The following is a 17,225-nucleotide window of genomic DNA, read 5'->3' as shown; positions in this document are numbered from 1 at the left end:
GGGAATTTGTCCTCCTACCTCAGGGCTGAATTTGGTCCAGTAGTAGGGTTAATATAGAGACGGGACTGGGACTAAAGAAAACTGTTTAAAGTAACACAGGTTTTGATTTCTCTTAACTTCTTTTTTTAATTTCAGAGTGAACTTTCCAAATTTTTTGTTTACATAAAATTCAATGTGCTGAGTAACTGGGGCAACCCAGAGTACACTTGTGTTTATCGAGTCAGGGTACATGGGAAGATGACAGACAAGAGCTGAGGCCTGTAGTAAGAAGACATGCAGTGAGAACCCCATCAGAAAAGTAAATGCACCTAAAAATGACAGATTTTGTCAACTAGTGACTCTCCTCTGTTCTGTTAAAGAAATAAACAAAATTTAACTTGGATATGTGCAGAGTCATGAATATTGGCAAAAGGAGTCTCAATTACTTTTATGCACTGAAATGCTCTACGTCTTGCAGGATCCTCTAGAAAAACCCTAGAGCAGAAATGCTGGAACAATTTGTATAGTGGGGGTGCTGACAGCCATTGAACCAAACTGTAAACCCTTTGTATGATGGAAACCACTTCAAGCCGGGGCATGCGGCAGCAGCCCTATTTCCAGCACCTATGCACTAGAGCATTACTGACCGCTCCAGAAAGGTAAATGACCAGAGTGCAGAGGCAGGAAAAACCCCCTCCAAGTCAATAACAGCCTTGCTAAGCTCATCTCAGTCGAAAGTCGCCCTCTGCATAACTTATTGGTGCATCTCTGAGCAAGTGATAAATGGTGGCTGAGTCTGTGGATCTTCACTCTTTTCATTCTTGGAAATGTTTTTCCTACTAGACTCCCAGTTTCTCCCTTCCTTTGTGACTTAAGATTCTCAAAGCAACTATGTATAACTGTCCCCTTCTTACTCAGCAGATCTGCTCCCCATCAATAGAGATGCAGGGTGAGCAAGGGAGTATCATAGTTGATGGGGGCTGTGGCAGGATAGGTAGAAGCTTGCTTTTGCCACAACACTGTGGTTCTGAACTGTTCCCTCCAGCTCCCCACCCAGCAGGGACTGCTCTGCGGTGGAGGCCCTTCCCCCATACCAATTGCAGCATGAGAGACAGAGACTGGGGTTGCACCGAGACTGCAACTCCCCACTCTCCCGAAGCAGGACTGCATCACTGACTCTTGCTGCAGCGAGGAGCAGAGAAGCAGTAAGATCCCTTGCAGGGGAAGCCCTGCCCCTTCCTCTAGGGAATGGGGACACAGGTGGTGCTGAGCTGGGGGAAGGGGCCAGACTCAACCCCTCCCCACCACTGCCTTCCTTCCAGGCTTCACAACTGTCAGGCAGCAGCAGCTCCTTAGCTGCCACATAGGGCTACGTGCCAGTCCAAGGCTGGCAGTGGACAGGCAGGTGGGCAGGAGGTCTTGGTTGCCAGTGTTGAGAGGCTCCTGGCACTAGTGATTGGACAGGGTGAGGGTTCTCGCTGTGTGGAGGAGAGAGGGGGTCCTAGCTCCCTGCAAGAGCAGCATTCATTGGGATATTTGCATGACAGCACCAAGTAAACAGTCTTCTACAAAGGCGGCAACGCTGCCTGTCACTCTGGGGTGCCCCCTCCTGCTAGGGTTCCCCTTCTGTCCTTCACCCCCACACCCATTGAGCTCCCCCTTTCCACCTACCATGCCTGAGGCTGTCTGATGGCAGCTGCTTCCTTGTGAATGTGGGGAGCAGTTTGTTAGTCCCACTACACACACTGGCAGCAAGGGAAGCAGGCCTGGCTGGAGGGTTTGCAGCTTTTACCATCAGCAATGAAGAGCAGATGCCACAAGCCTGGACATCATTGGGTGGGTTGGGCCTTTAAGGCAGAGGGAATGTGATAAGTATGGTCATGTGGAAGGATTTGAAATGTACGCTCCTAGGGGGAAGGACTGTGGCTGTATAAGTCAAGCTGGTGCCTCAGGCTAGAGGAGGCTGCTTTGTGCAGGTCAGGCCTAGCTTTGGTCTGGCCGGAGATGCAGGCAGAAGGCTGAGAGCTCCCAGGAAGATGGCTGTGGTTATCCTGGAAAGGGCATGGGGCAGAACAGAGAATCACCCAGAGCAGGGGTGACGAGAGAAGGAAGAGGCCTGGTAGTGCCAATTGCACTTAATTAGCGGCCCAGCTGCAACATGTGGTGGTAAGGGTGAAAGTCCCCCTTCTCAGGCTCTACATCAATGGGGTCAATTGCTGAGCCTGAAGAGAGACTAAAAAGGAGCTAGAGGCCATAGAAGGGAAGATATCATTTAGCCCAGGGAGGAAGCACCCGTATCAACAGGGACAAAGAAGTTAGTTCCACGAGGGCTGAAAGACTATGTGTTTTGGTTTCCATTGGACATTTGTGTTTAGCCTGGAAGGGGTGAACTTCTGGCTTTTGACTGGAGGGCCACAAGCACCGCAGTGGCTCAGCAGTGTGTGGAACATCATCAGGGTGGAGAAACTGAGGCACAGATACATAGAATCATAGAATATCAGGGTTGGAAGGGACCTCAGGAAGTCATCTAGTCCAACCCCCGGCTCAAAGCAGGACCGATCCCCAATTAAATCATCCTAGCCAGGGCTTTGTCAAGCCTGACCTTAAAAACTTCTAAGAAGGAGATTCCACCACCTCCCTAGGTAACGCATTCCAGTATTTCACCACCCTCCTAGTGAAAAAGTTTTTCCTAATATCCAACCTAAATCTCCCCCACTGCAACTTGAGACCATTACTCCTTGTTCTGTCATCTGCTATCACTGAGAACAGTCTAGAGCCATCCTCTTTGTAACCCCCTTTCAGGTAATTGAAAGCAGCTATCAAATCCCCCATCAAATCCCCCTTTCTTCTCTTCCGTAGACTAAACATCCCCAGTTCCCTCAGCCTCTCCTCATAACTCATGTGTTCCAATCCCCTAATCATTTTTGTTGTCCTCCGCTGGACTCTTTCCAATTTTTCCACATCCTTCTTGTAGTGTGGGGCCCAAAACTGGACACAGTACTCCAGATGAGGCCTCACCAGTGTCGAATAGAGGGGAACGATCACGTCCCTCGATCTGCTGGCAATGCCCCTACTTATACATCCCAAAATGCCATTGGCCTTCTTGGCAACAAGGGCACACTGTTGACTCATATGCAGCTTCTCGTCCCCTAGGTCCTTTTCTGCAGAACTGCTGCCGAGCCATTCAGTCCCTAGTCTGTAGCGGTGCATTGGATTATTCCGTCCTAAGTGCAGGATTCTGCACTTGTCCTTGTTGAACCTCATCAGATTTCTTTTGGCCCAATCCTCCAATTTGTCTAGGTCCCTCTGTATCCTATCCCTACCCTCCAGCTTATCTACCTCTCCTCCCAGTTTAGTGTCATGTACATGACCAGTGCTAGAAAGGAAAGCCCATCTGCCTAACTCCCTGTATTCCCTCTTTGCCTGGTTTCCCCTCAATAACAGTCCACCCAGAGTACATGGGCCCTCTGATGCCAGTTCCACTGATCATGTTACACTTCTCCTGGGATCTGAGACCACTGGCTCATAAAGTGTTATTTACAATAATGATCTTCCTCCATCTTCTGCCAAAGGGACCCTAGACTTTTCAAATTATTTTACTGACCTATTACCCGCCTGTTGTGGATGAAGAAGTTTTCCTGTCTGGCCTTTACCTCTTTGCAAATTCTCTTTACTGAAGGCCACCACAGAAAGCCTTTTTATAAGAAGAAACACATTGAATTATTAACATTTTTGTGGCCTCATAGATAGGGCACTGGGGCTCCACGGACACAGATTGGGGTTCACAAGACCCCTGGGTTTTATTCTTGGCTTGTTGCATGACTTGGGAAAGTCACTCCCTCTTTCTGTGATTCAGCTTCCCCATCTGTAAATAATTATGTTTCCCTCCTTTCTAAGCACTGTGGGTATGTCTACACTGGAGGGGTAAAATCCTGCAGCAGCAAGTCTCAGAGCTAGGGGCTCATGTTATGGTGTTAAAGACAGACATGTAGATGATCTGGAGGACTGTGATCAAGGCATCACAGCTTTTATCCGTTCATATACATTACTCTTAACAGTAGCATGTCTGTTAGATCTGGGAGCCCGGAGATCAAGGCCCCATTGTACTAGATGCTGTATGTACAAGAAGTGAAAGAGAGTCCTTGTTTCAAAAAGCTTACAAGCAAAACAGATCAAATAGACTGAGGGTTGGATGAAGGAAACATTATCATCCCCATTTTACAGACGACAAATTAGGCACAGAGAAATTAAGTGGCTTGCCCTAAATCACACCTGGAGGCTCGGACAGAAACAGGCATCAAAGCCAGATCTCCTGAATCCCATCTACTCCCTTAACCACAAGACCATTTTAATGTAATCATAGTGCATCTCTTTTTCTTAGATGCAGAGCCCTTGGTCCCTTTATCCAATTCTGGGTCTTCAAGGCATCTTTCGCTTTGCTATGTTCCTCTCACTTCCTTATTCTCCTGTTTCTCCATGTAGTACCAAATATACTTCTTTCCACCTTTCCCTACCTACCTTGTAGCTTCTGCTTCCATATCTATGGTGATATGGGATCTAATTATAATCCAGACTGTTTCCTCCACAATTATGCACATTACACATCCAATCACCTTTAAAGATTATTTTTCTAGTTCTTCCCCATAGTGTGATCCAGCCAATAATTTCTAAGAGCTGTAATTCTGCAGCTCTTCCAAACAAGTCACTTGCACATGGCATTGCACAGACAATAGATATGATATTAAGCCATATGTTTCATGCTTTTTCAAGTGAACAGACACAAGGGCATCAGTGAGTAGTAACAGTCATTTAGAATGTGGGTCATTCCACTACTTTTAATTCTGTTCCAACTTTTTGGCTGTTCTGTATAATTAGAAAACTAGGGACCAGATCCCCAGGTGGTGTAAATCAAGATAAATCCATTGACTTCAATGAATCTTTGCCGATTGATACCACGCTCATAGTTTATGTTTGGCTAACAATTTTGTATTTTAAAACAAAATCTTTTGTCAACTACTGAACTGTAGAATCAGCCATCCTTTCATATTCTAATCAACCTTATAATTAACCCGTATCCATGCGGACTGCCTCCTGTTACTGATCTTATCTGAGGGAGATTCTTTTGTATCTGTTGAAGCAGCTGTTTGTGTATCTGCGTACCCTGCTGAATCAATTAATCATTTAATTAAGCTGTGCTAATCAGAAGCAAGTTGAGCATCATTTTTTTAAATACACTTCAGAACATATAAACCATACTATATGAAATAGGATGCCTTGTATTATTTCAAAAATGGAACGGGAGTTCATCAGCATAATGGATGTTCCTTTAAGCAGGCGGTTGATGGCAAAACAGACATTTCTGGTGATTTTGTCTGAACACTCGTGCTGGCTGAACACAGTTTTAATTTGCAATACAGATTTTAATGTGAGAGAGAGCAAACAGTTTAGCTATAGCTATCTGTTCTTCCCGTGATGTATATGAGACTTACCTAGGTAATTCATTAGCCCTGTTACAGTGATTGGAGAAGAAATCCAAAGGCTGCATACATAGCACCAAATCTAGGCCCACTTTGCTTTTCCCCTCTGAAAATGGATGGAGAATAATGCTGTTGTATTTTGGGAATTCCACTTAAACACATGCACATAGGAAACTTAGGCAAGGAGCATGAATAATCCTAGCAAAGGAAGATGTATGGGGGAGCAGAGGGTATGCACTAAAGTGAGAAGACTATGGCCAGGATTGGTGAAAATGGGTGCTTGAAGTTAGGCTTTGAATTCCATATTTAGGTTGTGATGCTGGTAAACCAAGTGCCAGCTCTGGCCAAGGCTGTAGGGGTTAGCTAAGAGCTGATAAATTCATAGCTGGAAACCAAACTAGCTCACCTGTGTGTTAGGTTTGTTCAGAACAGGCATTAGTCTTATAAGAATGTATTTAGTGTTTCAAATCTATAAAATGCTTGTAAATTGCTCCATGCATTAATCTCACTTGTAATGTCTGTATTCCAGTGTAGAAGATGAAATATGAGTTTGTTTTATAATAGTAAAAATGCCTGCTCTGAACTTGCGAACTCAGATGGGAAGAGTGGCCCTCCCATCCATCTAAGAGGACTATCAAAAATTAAGTGGGCAGTTGTAGGACAAAAGCTTTGTTGGTTGCCCCATCCAGCATGGAGAAGTACATGCAGAAGGCCTCATCCAATTGGTTTGAATGATGGAAGAGGGAAATGAATACAATCTTCATTTTAGCTATTTTTATTTCTTACAAGGGCTGGAACTAAGAAACAAAAAAGCAGAGATTCCCAGAGTCGACCTGGGGTAAGCCCTGAAAAGACATTCAATACTGACAGATTCCTACATCTGTCACCTTTTGAATCACAGACTGAAACTCATTTGTGAATCTATAATTGCTTGTTTTAACCTGTGAATAACTCTTGTATTTATTTTTCCTAGTTAATAAACCTTTAGTTATTTTATTATAGGATTGGCTATAGGCATTGTATTTGGTGTGAGATCTGAGGTACAAATTGACCTGGGGTTAAGTGCCTGGTCTCTTGGGACTGGAAGCAACCTGAATATTTTGTGATCTTCGGTGTAAGTGACCATTTGTCACTAAGTCCAGCTTGCCTGAGTGGCAAGATAGATTGGAGAGCCCAAAGGGACTGTCTGTGACTCCATGGTAAGACTATTACAGTGCTGTAGGAGTTCACACTTGTTACTGAGTTGGAGAAATTTAATTCTAGAACATACCACCACTTTGGGGCACCTGCTCTGCTTTGACAGTCTGTCCTGAGATTGGCACTCTCAGATGTGAGCCACTCCAGACATTTCTGTGTGACATAGGCATCTAAATAAGTGTCCTGATTTTTCAATAGTGCTGATCAGCCAGCTGTTCCTATTGACTTAGGCTGGAATTTTCCAAAGGACTCAGTGGCCTAATGCTGCAACCTGTGCTGTCAGAGGCCATGATCTTCCACAAGGGCAGTATGGCATCATTCCCATTGGGAGCAGTGGAAGACAACGGACATTTTGAAAGAGGGCCTCTTAACTAGGGAACCTGTGGCTTCAGTTCCAGTGAGAATAATCAGATATGTCAGCCAATTTGAAAAATTTTGAAAAAGGGCATTTCTTTCTGGAATTCTCTGCAGAAGAATATTATTTGTCAGCCCCTGCTGAAGAGGCTTTCATTTATGAAGAATCATGGTAAAAAAGCAAACCTTAATCCTACAAAAGACTTCAAATGTAGCCAGTGCATGAGATTACAGTGAGTTATAACTATATGGTAAACTTGAGGAGTCTGAATTATTCTAAAATGAAAGGACTCATTTTTAATTAATTTTAAGTCACAAACTAATCAACTGATTTATTTGCAATGTCTCAGAAAATTAATTCTGTATTCAAAGTGTAAATATTGTAATATTGGAGAGAATATGCTGTAGTCTTCATATGTGATAAGTGGTTGACTGCCTGCTTTGAATACACAGCCTCTGACACGATGCATGGCACATGGCCTTTGCTTTCTCCATATGCTATAATTTCATAATGTCTAACGTCTACCTAAATACAAAAAGTGCTCTAAAGACACCTGTATAATTGTCAGTACATGGGGGTTTTGTGAATGGGGAAAATCTTCACCCTTAGTAACAGGCTGTTCAGTCTGAAATTATTAGAAGATGGCACTTTTCCTGTGAACTGTGCTTAGTCATGAAGAAGGCTAGATGCGCATGACCCCTGGATGTTTAGGAGCAAGGTATTAACACTTCTGTGGTCACGGATTAGAGGAGCCTATGTGACAGAGGGCTAAGGGTGCCACTCTTTTTTTTCCTTAGGGTGGCAACGCAGGGAAGAGTTACGGTTGGTTGGATCCCATTACCTGCATTTTCGTGGTGTCAATTGTTTAATTTCCAGGCTTCTCAATGTGTTTTTTGAGAAAATGGAGACATTCGCTTTGAGTTTTTTTGGCTCATGTGATAGATTCTTTCGGTTTTCACTCCATGTAAGAGGGTTGTGTTTTTGTTTTTGCCTAGTTATGTAACTTCTTTGACATTTTTAAATTGAATTTAGTGAAAAACTCCAGATTCACAGCCCAGTGACTGAAGTCCTATATTTATTCATTAAATCAGTTTTGTGTGGCTTTTGTCAGCTTCCCCCAATCTACTTAGCTAATGTGCTTTAGCCATGACCCTGGGGAGAATGAGTTCTATCTCCAAGTCAATCGGTCCTCAGACTCTTCCCAAAAAGGGTGCCACTCAGTGCTAGCTGTGGGGATGTTTTTGTGATGTGGGCATTTGCACTATAGAAACTTGAATAGGAATGCAATAATGTCGACCCTACTTGCTGGGTGGTTCAGATACTAAAGGTGTTCCTGTGAATTATTGCCACAGGTGCCTAGGAAATGTTCTTTAAAGCATGCCCGTGTGAAAACTGTTTATTATTTTAGAAGGTGCCAAGACTAAGAGCCTATCAAAGATCAAGTTATGTTTAAGCCATTCCAAAATGTCATCATGACCAAGGGTGGTTGGAGACAGATCCACAGAATTATGTGCTGGATCTGCTTCATTTATTGGACTCCTAGCTAGCAAGATACCAGTCCTGAAAATTTCACTCAAGCTCCTTTCACTGCAGCATTCAGTCAACCTCAGAGTACAGCTTCCATATTTCATTTTAGGAATTAATGAATATTCAAGACATTTTCAGGATATAGAGCCCTGGGGATCTAGACCTCAAATTGCAAATCAGAATACAGCCAGGTGTACCTTGGTACAATCCCTACCAACTGGGATAATGAAGCAATGGTTAATACATTGCTTCCCATGGAAAACATTTATTTAATTTCTGTAATGTGGAGCAAAGGAGCTTGATTAAATACATCCACTGAGTTTTACTTATTTTTGTGCCACAATCTCCAGGGTAAACTTTCAGTGCAGTGCACAGGGATTTAGCTGCCCAATCCCCATTTTCCATTAATGGAAGGCATATGGCTAAATCCCTGTGTGCAGCACACTCCTTTAACGTTCGTTTAAAATGTAGCCTCTTGAGTGTTAATGGAAAATCTCAAGCCTTGCTGCAGTCAGCCGATGAAACTAATCTCTAGCAGTAACTTAAAGATTAGTCTCGCTTCAAAACACAAATGTGCTGTTCCATCAATTCAGAGAGAGACAGCTCAGCTCCTCCGGAAAGGAGACCACTGACAGCAAAATTGAATACAAATGATGATACTCTGAGCATGTACAGTGGCTCTCAGGCTCTTATTTCTATAGATTCATTCATTTCATAAATACTTTTAACCTACATCTTAAATAATTTTGGGGCTTTGGGAGCTTAATCCTGGGATTTGCTGAGTAGCCTCACCTTCTTATGGAATTCATCAAAGGTGAGTTCTGGGCAGAGGTTCAAAGAGGACTTCTTATTTTATCCAGAACTGGTGTATTGATTATCCAGAGTGAATCTGAATGCTGAACCTTTGAAAGTTCTCATGTGGCTAATTGGCATGTCTTTTTTGTTCTCGTTTTAGGAACAAAATGCAGGACCAGGGGCTTTTATTTGGCAGTTTTCAATGCTTTGGTGATAACCAACACTTTGGCTTCTTTCTGCTCTGCCAGAACCCCACTAAGCAGGAAGAGAGGGTCAAAAGTGGTAGCTGGTAAGACCGATGCCCTCTGCTCCATCTTATTAATTAAACCTGATAGTCAATGAGTCCTCATCTGTTGGGGCTTTGAACCCACTTTCAACACTCTTTTATTAGCTTTCAAATAAAGCCACATCTGCTATTGTCACCATCCTGCCATAGTTGCAGCTGCACAACCTGAGGGTATTTCACAGACCCTCAACATTGCCTCATAAAATCAGGACTTCATGCTGGGGCCAAGCCTGTGAGTATCGTGGCCACTGATAATATAACACGGCCTTACACAGAAAATGGGGAAAACAGCTGGCCAAAAAGATGCCACCCCAAAAAACCACGGGATTCACCTAAATGGGTGACACAATATTTCCTGTGTGCGTGCTAGTCTGTGTATATGTATGCATAAAATATTTTTTCAAATAGTCTAGAAAAAACAGTAGTGGGGATGAGGGGTGAATTCAGCTGAAGGGAAACCCTTAGGCTTTTCACTTTTTTCCAATGCGAGCAGGCATGGACCCTGCCTCAGCACTCTGGGGAATATAATTTATTGAGTAATTGTCAATCTTTTGGGACTGCAAACAATCTAAGGTGGAAGCAACTCATCAGCACTACTGGACTACAGCATTACCATTGCTGGCCCCAAATGCTGATAGTCAGACCCAGGTGCTGTGGTTTGAAACAACTTGCCATTTTGTGGCAGTTTATAGATAAAATCTTTCTGGGTGCATTTGAAATACTCAAATATTAGAGCTGGTCAAATAGTAATTGTCTAAGGCAAAATTATGTGAATGCTGAGCTATTTTGCCTTCACAAATCACTTATAAACCAGTCTTCCTGTCAAACATATTTGGTATATGAAGATATTTGACCAATATTATGATGGGATAAATGGCAAGGAATTGATTGACTTTACTGTTTTAAGTTTTGAAATGGGTCACTCAAGTCCCATGGCTTCAGACCTAGCAAGTCTGTAGCATTGTACTTTCCTCTCAATGACCATTCAATCCTTCTCCTATTTTATAAGATCCCCATTGCAGTGCTGGCAATTTTTCTGAGGTAAGCACTGTGGCGGTGTTATCTGTTTGATCTGTACACCAAGGAAGATGAGCAGATAGTGACTCCCCAATGAGACTCACTGGGGATTTGCAGAACACACTAGTTTCGGTTTACTGATATTTGCACATCTTGAGTTTGGTTTCACTTTTGGGCTTCAGCACCAGCGTCTCTGAGCTGAGCCCCAAATCCAGCTTCACTGGTTGAAAGAGAAACTGAAGTCCAGTTGCTCCAGCTGAAAAACCTAGAATCCAGCTAAGATCCAGCAGCTTCCCATTCTACCAACTATCCCAATGCTCCAGAGTATGCCTGGGATTGCCTTGGTTACATTTGCCGGACTGTTATGCTGCTTCAAAAGACCTCAGCTTTTTATTGGTACCCAAAGTCCTTCAAAGTAAATAATACTGTTTATGGTACTAACAATGCAACGTTATATCTGCCATTTTACAATGAAATTGGTTTTGGATGTGTTAATTAAGATGGATTATCATCATGTGTCTGAATTTTGGGCATATTATGCTACGTTGCCCTTGTATCTCCATCTGAAGCTCATCTGGACATGGCCCCTCTCTGAAGATCTCAAAGCACTATGCAAACTTTAAAGAACTAAGCCTCACAACACTCCTGTGAAGAAGCTAGGTCTAAAAACCATTTTACAGATGAGGACACCGAGGCAGAGAGATGAAATATTTTATCTAGGGGTACAGTGAATATGGGGCAGAATCAGGACTAAAACTCTTATCATGACTCTCAGACCTGTGCTAGACTGTGCTGCTTCCCATAAGTCACAGGATATATCCAGGGTGCTCTGACTTACACCAGCTTCAATTGCTCCCTAGAGTCAATTCTGCTGGCCAAGGATCACTGTACTCTAGCCATGCTTCCTCTTATCCTTTGTGAGCCTGCTATGCAGTGAAATAGAGGATAGAATAATTTAGAGCTATTGTACATTCCTTTATACCCCCCATAAGCTCCCGAGCTTGGGCAGATCTCCCACTCTTTTACACCCTGGGGCTGGTACAAAAGGGATGGAGCAAGGATCTGACGCCATGTCACGGAGTGGGGCAAGAAGCACCAAGAATCCCATGTTGTCATAAAGAGTGAAGTGCTTTATTTCAGGATACTGTGGAAATGGCAGATAGTCAGCACTACTTCCAAGGATGGTGTGACCTACTTATTAACTCTTTAGGTGCTTTCCAGCACAAAAGCAGAGAGATACCAAGGTGACAGGCACCTTATAAATGAGCCAGAATAAGGAAAACATAGTGGTATTCTCCCAAACACCGCTCACTACCTAAGCTTCACACACTCCTGGTGTCAAATGCTACTCATGAGATGCTACTGTATAGTGTTTCTCAAATGTGGCCACCGTGGCCGCATGTGACCAACCAGGGGCTTTTTTTGTAGCCACAACCTCCTGGGTGGTGATGGGGGTGGGGGTATGCCTCCCTCTGGAGAGAGACAAGCTGGAGGAGCAGGCAGCCAGTGAGTTCCCCACCTTCCCGGGATCAGTGGGGTCGAGCTTCAGCCCTCAGGTGGCAGGCACTAGCCACAGGGCTTTGAGCTCTGTCCCCAGGCCTTGTCCCCTGGGCATGGGGCTTCAGGCTCCATTCCCTGGCTGTGTGGTGACGGGCTCTGGCCCCAAGCTCACCCCCCCACGCCCCGGCATCCCTCCTGCCTCCCCCTAGTGCCCATCGCCCCTGGCCCCTGCTGCCTTTGTACGAACCTCCCCATCCAGGGCTTATTTTGTCCCCAGGCTTGCCGGGGCTGAGTAAGTGTGCTGTGAAAAGTGATGTTTGTTAATATCACTTTTCACAGCACACTTAGTAGCTAGCAAATTTTTTTAAAAAAAAGCAACCAACAAAAGCAAAAGAAACAAGAAGAAAAAAACCAAGAATGTTCAAAGCACCTTATTTGTGTTTCTATTTTATCTAGGTCCAATAAAGAATAGAGACAACTGTACACTATTTTTATTATGAGTCTGCAAAAAAAACCCTACATAGATAGATGACAATGTTTGTACATGTACCTGTGCATATTTATTTGTTTTTCCTAAAGTTAATTAAGTATTTTAGGCAAAATGGTCAGAGTGGCCCCACTCTGACGCCACCAAAAAATTGGTAGTGAGAACCCCAGATTCTTGTTAGAATGACCATCTTTCTTTGTTTGGCATGCTTTGATTAGCAATGAAATAGATAACAAGTTGTAACCCCTTTGGGGTTTAGAGAGCATGGCCCCTTTAAATTGTTTTTTTGAGTTGGAAAGTGCTGATTGTTCCAGAAGGGGGAAGTGCTGTGGGAGAGTGGGGAGCAGAGAGAGAGGGGAGAGTGATAGGATGTGTGTCTGGAGCTCCAGACAGAAGGGACGGCAAGCAGGCCCTCACAGAGCGAAGCAGCCGAGAACCTGCCTGGGAGGGGCAGAATGGCCGATCGGGGACACCCCAGGACAGGATCCAGGAGAAGCACCATGTCAGGGAAGAATCACCCAAGAAGGACAAACCAGAGCTGGACCCAGTATCACTGTTGCACACAGCTGTATGGGACTGTGAGTACTTGAGCTGGTGACTTTGCATTGGGAGTAAGGAGAGAGGCTGTAGCTAGTTACATGGGGAGATTGTCGCTCCGGATGGATTCACAGAGAGCGGCAGAAGAGGGAACCGGAGGGGTTTGTTGTTGAAAGTTTGCTGGCGGCGAAGATAACTAGGAGCACCCAAGACTCACTGCCGGATGCAACTTTGCCCCAGAGTCCTGAACTCTGTGTGCAGACACATTGCTCCATGTCTGCCCTTTCAGACTGTGGTACCACTGGGCCCGTGGAGCCTTGTGTTGAATGCAACCCTGTTTTACTGCTCACCCTAGCTTTCCCCCTGCTGTTTTTCTCCTTTCATGCCTGAGTAAATAAATATTTCCCTTTCCTATATTCATTGTACTCTTCTGGTGTGTGTGTGTTCCACTCTGGGGGGTTTGGAACAGGTGCCCCGGTGCTGGAAGGGACTTTCCCTGCTGCATTCCTGCGTGCACCTTCTCTTTGACAGAGCTGCTCACAGAACAGACTCCATCTTGGCCAGGAGAGCACTAAAGTTACATAGTGTTGACATTTAAACTGCCATCATTATGTTTCATGGATGAATGGGTCAGGTCATTCCTGTCAGTTATTCTTCCAGGCAGCCAACGTTGCTGGGGTTAACATAAGAATGGCTGTACTGGTTCAGACCAAAGATCCATCTAGCCCACTATTCTGTCTTCCGACAGTGGCCAGTGTCAGGTGCCCCCGCGGGAATGAACAGAACAGGCAATCACCAAGTGATCCATCCCCTGTCGCCCATTCCCAGCTTCTGGCAAACAAAGGCTAGGGACACCATCCCTGCCCATCCTACCTAATAGCTATTGATGGATCTATCCTCTATGAACTTCTCTAGTTCTTTTTTGAACCCTGTTACAGTCTTGGCCTCCACAACATCCCCTGGCAATGAGTTCCACAGGTTGCTTATTCATTGTGTGAAAAAATATTTCCTTTTGTTTGTTTTAAACCTGCTGCCTATTAATTTCATTTGGAGACCCCTAGTTCTTGTGTTATGAGAAGAAGTAAATAACACTTCCTTATTTACTTTCTCCACACCAGTCATGATTTTATAGACCTCAAGCACATCCCCCCCTTAGTCGTCTCTTTTCCAAGCTGAAAAGTCCCAGTCTTATTAATCTCTCCTCATATGGAAGCTGTTCCATACTCCTAATCATTTTGTTGCCCTTTTCTGTATCTTTTCCAATTCCAATATATCTTTTTTTGAGGTGGGGTGACCAGATCTGCACCATGTATTCAAGATGTGGGCATACCATGGAACTTATACAGAGGCAATATGATATTTTCTGTCCCTTTCCTAATGATCCCCAAGATTTTGTTGGCTTTTTTGACTGCCACTGCACATTGAGTGCATGTTTTCAGAGAACTATCCACAATGACTCCAAGATCTCTTTCTTAAGTGGTAACAGTTAATTTAGACCCCATCATTTTATATGTATAGTGGGATTATGTTTTCCAATGTGCATTACTTCGCATTTATCAACATTGAATTTCATCTGCCATCTTACACTGAGCTTTCATTCTGAAAGTTGTTTTTGTACCCAAGAGCTAGAGGCTTACATTATCTTTGAAATGAAAGAGGAGATTTTAGTGCACATGATACAGCCACCAATAGTGATAGCAGTAATGATGGTGTTTAGTTAGGGGACAGGGATGTAGGTAGGACAGGGATAGAAAAGCTTGAGTGTCAGTTACAGGGCTTTATCATTAGATCCTGTGCATTCTAATGCAAATGAAATTCATAATCACAGAAAAGAGAACACATGGGCTTTTCAAAAATTCCTATCACTCATCTCATTACTGATACATAAATATACCACATGTGCCAGAGCACCTTTCAGAGCAGCTGTATGGAGAACAAAGAATAAAAGAGAAAAGCAGCAAGGAAACAAAGAGGAATTTCCAAAGCAGAAAACAGGAGCCACAGCAGCATTTGTGAATGAATTAATAAAATGGTTTACTTCTGTAGTTTTATTATCAGCAGTCTAACGAATTACTATAGCCCTTAATAAAGTTTACAGGTTTGACTTTAAAACAAAATTCATTTTACCCACTGTATCTATTTGAAAAAATTAATGAACTTTTCTTAGGACATTAGGGATCAATCATGGTTCAGAGAAATGAGAATTCATTCAAAACATTCATCTTTAAAGAAAAAAAAATGTTTTATAACTTACAGCATCTAAGGATTGTGCCTGAACTTGCCCCTGAGCACTAGGCAGTCAATTTACCAGGATAAACTTATTCATTTCTAAAAATTATTATACTGAGATACCCCTTCCTCCAAAGGGAAACTCCACCAATAAGATCTATAAAGTCTCTTCATAATCACACAAGCTGCTTTGTAGCATATGCTAATCAATTCTGTCATTAAGAAATTTCTGTGGTCCACTGCAGCTGAGGATCTCATAGCACTTAAAACTATTAATGAAAGTAAACCTAAAAATGCCCCTATATAGAAGGGAAGTATCTTCCCTATCTGTGAGGTGGAAATACTACCTGTTATGGGTGACGTTTTCAAAATGCTCCCAGACAACATCCCCAGCACACTCCCCATTCATCAGCCCCAACCAATCCATCCCATCCAGGACCCTTTCCTTCTCAAGGTCCTCCATTCTCCAGTAAAGCACCTCCACAGCACTCTACCACCATCCCCCATGCACCCACCCCACCCATGCAACCTACCCACCCAACATCCCCCAGGCATCCAAATCCCCACCCCATCTTCCTTTTCACCCAGCAGCTGGGTAACTCCCTAACACACATATCACTCCCCATCCCTCCTCACCCAGCAGCCAGGCAACACTTCCCAGCACCTGCCACCCAGACAGCCCACTTTGTGGCAAGTACCATATACACCAAAGGGAAAGAAAGGAGAAAAAATTCGATTTGATCAATAATTGAGCATGGGCAATACCGAAACATTAGATCTCACAGAGACATTTTTAAAAGCAGTGTCTCAAAGACAGGTTGCACAATACAGTTGCAATGATTTTCCAATCCACCTAAGGAAGTGTTCAAGGAATAAGCAGCTGCTGCCCTCTTGTGGGTACCTGTGTACTAGACTGAATTATTTAATTGCTAGGCAGAAGCTGTTCAGTCTGGTAAGGCCTTTTAGGAGACCTTTCACTATGTCTAGCCACGCTGGACCCTCTGCTGGTTGGTGTCTTGCTGTGTGTGACAGTATGCAGGTGTGACCCCCTTTGATATCCCACACCCCGCCACTGTCACCCAGGTGTGGCAGCTACTGGTATGATACTTCCCAGTGTTGACCAACCCACTGGTTGGCTACTTGCCTGTAACTTCCCATTTGTGCTGAAGGTTGCTTCTCACCTGACCTGAATCTAATTCTAAGGCCCTCTCTCTTTAAGGGCTAGCCAGCCCTGCTGGATGCAGACCCTTTAGGAGTGGCTAAGATCCACTACTCTAGTGCTCCTTAGGCCTCCTGTTCCCTTTTATTTCCACAATAGCAGCTAGGGGATTGCTTCTTTCATTCCAGCTCCCTGTTAGTGCAGCCTCTGGGGTTGCTCCTGCAGGCTGTACTTTTGGCCCTTTTTACTCTGGGGCAGTTCTTCCCACATGCTCTCATCATCCATCTGGCTTCTGGCTCCCTCTTCTGGACAGAGTCAGCTCACTGGCCCCCTAAAGCTGGCCCCCTAAAGTTTTCCCTAAAGCTGCTTATCTCCCTGTCACTTGTAATGGTGGTCTGGAGGGTGCTTCCTACCAGACCTCACATAAGGTTCAGTCACTTCATTTCTGCAGCTCCCTCAGCTCCACCCCTCTGCAGGCCTACACTAGCTGACTGTTGGTCAAATGTTGCTTCTTATGTTGCTAATATGATGGAAGTCATTTTTAGCTGACCCAAACCTAAGTCAAGGGTCTGTCTCTTTAGGTGGGCTGGTCAGCCTTTGGCTGATCCCTCTTTGAAAGTGGTTTCACAGCTTTACGTGTGAAAAGTAAAGTAAAGTAAAGTCTGTTTCCCAGATAACAT

The sequence above is a fragment of the Lepidochelys kempii genome, chromosome 5 (assembly GCF_965140265.1).
Source record: "Lepidochelys kempii isolate rLepKem1 chromosome 5, rLepKem1.hap2, whole genome shotgun sequence".
In the NCBI taxonomy this organism is placed as follows: domain Eukaryota; kingdom Metazoa; phylum Chordata; order Testudines; family Cheloniidae; genus Lepidochelys; species Lepidochelys kempii.
This window is presented reverse-complemented; position numbering follows the sequence as displayed.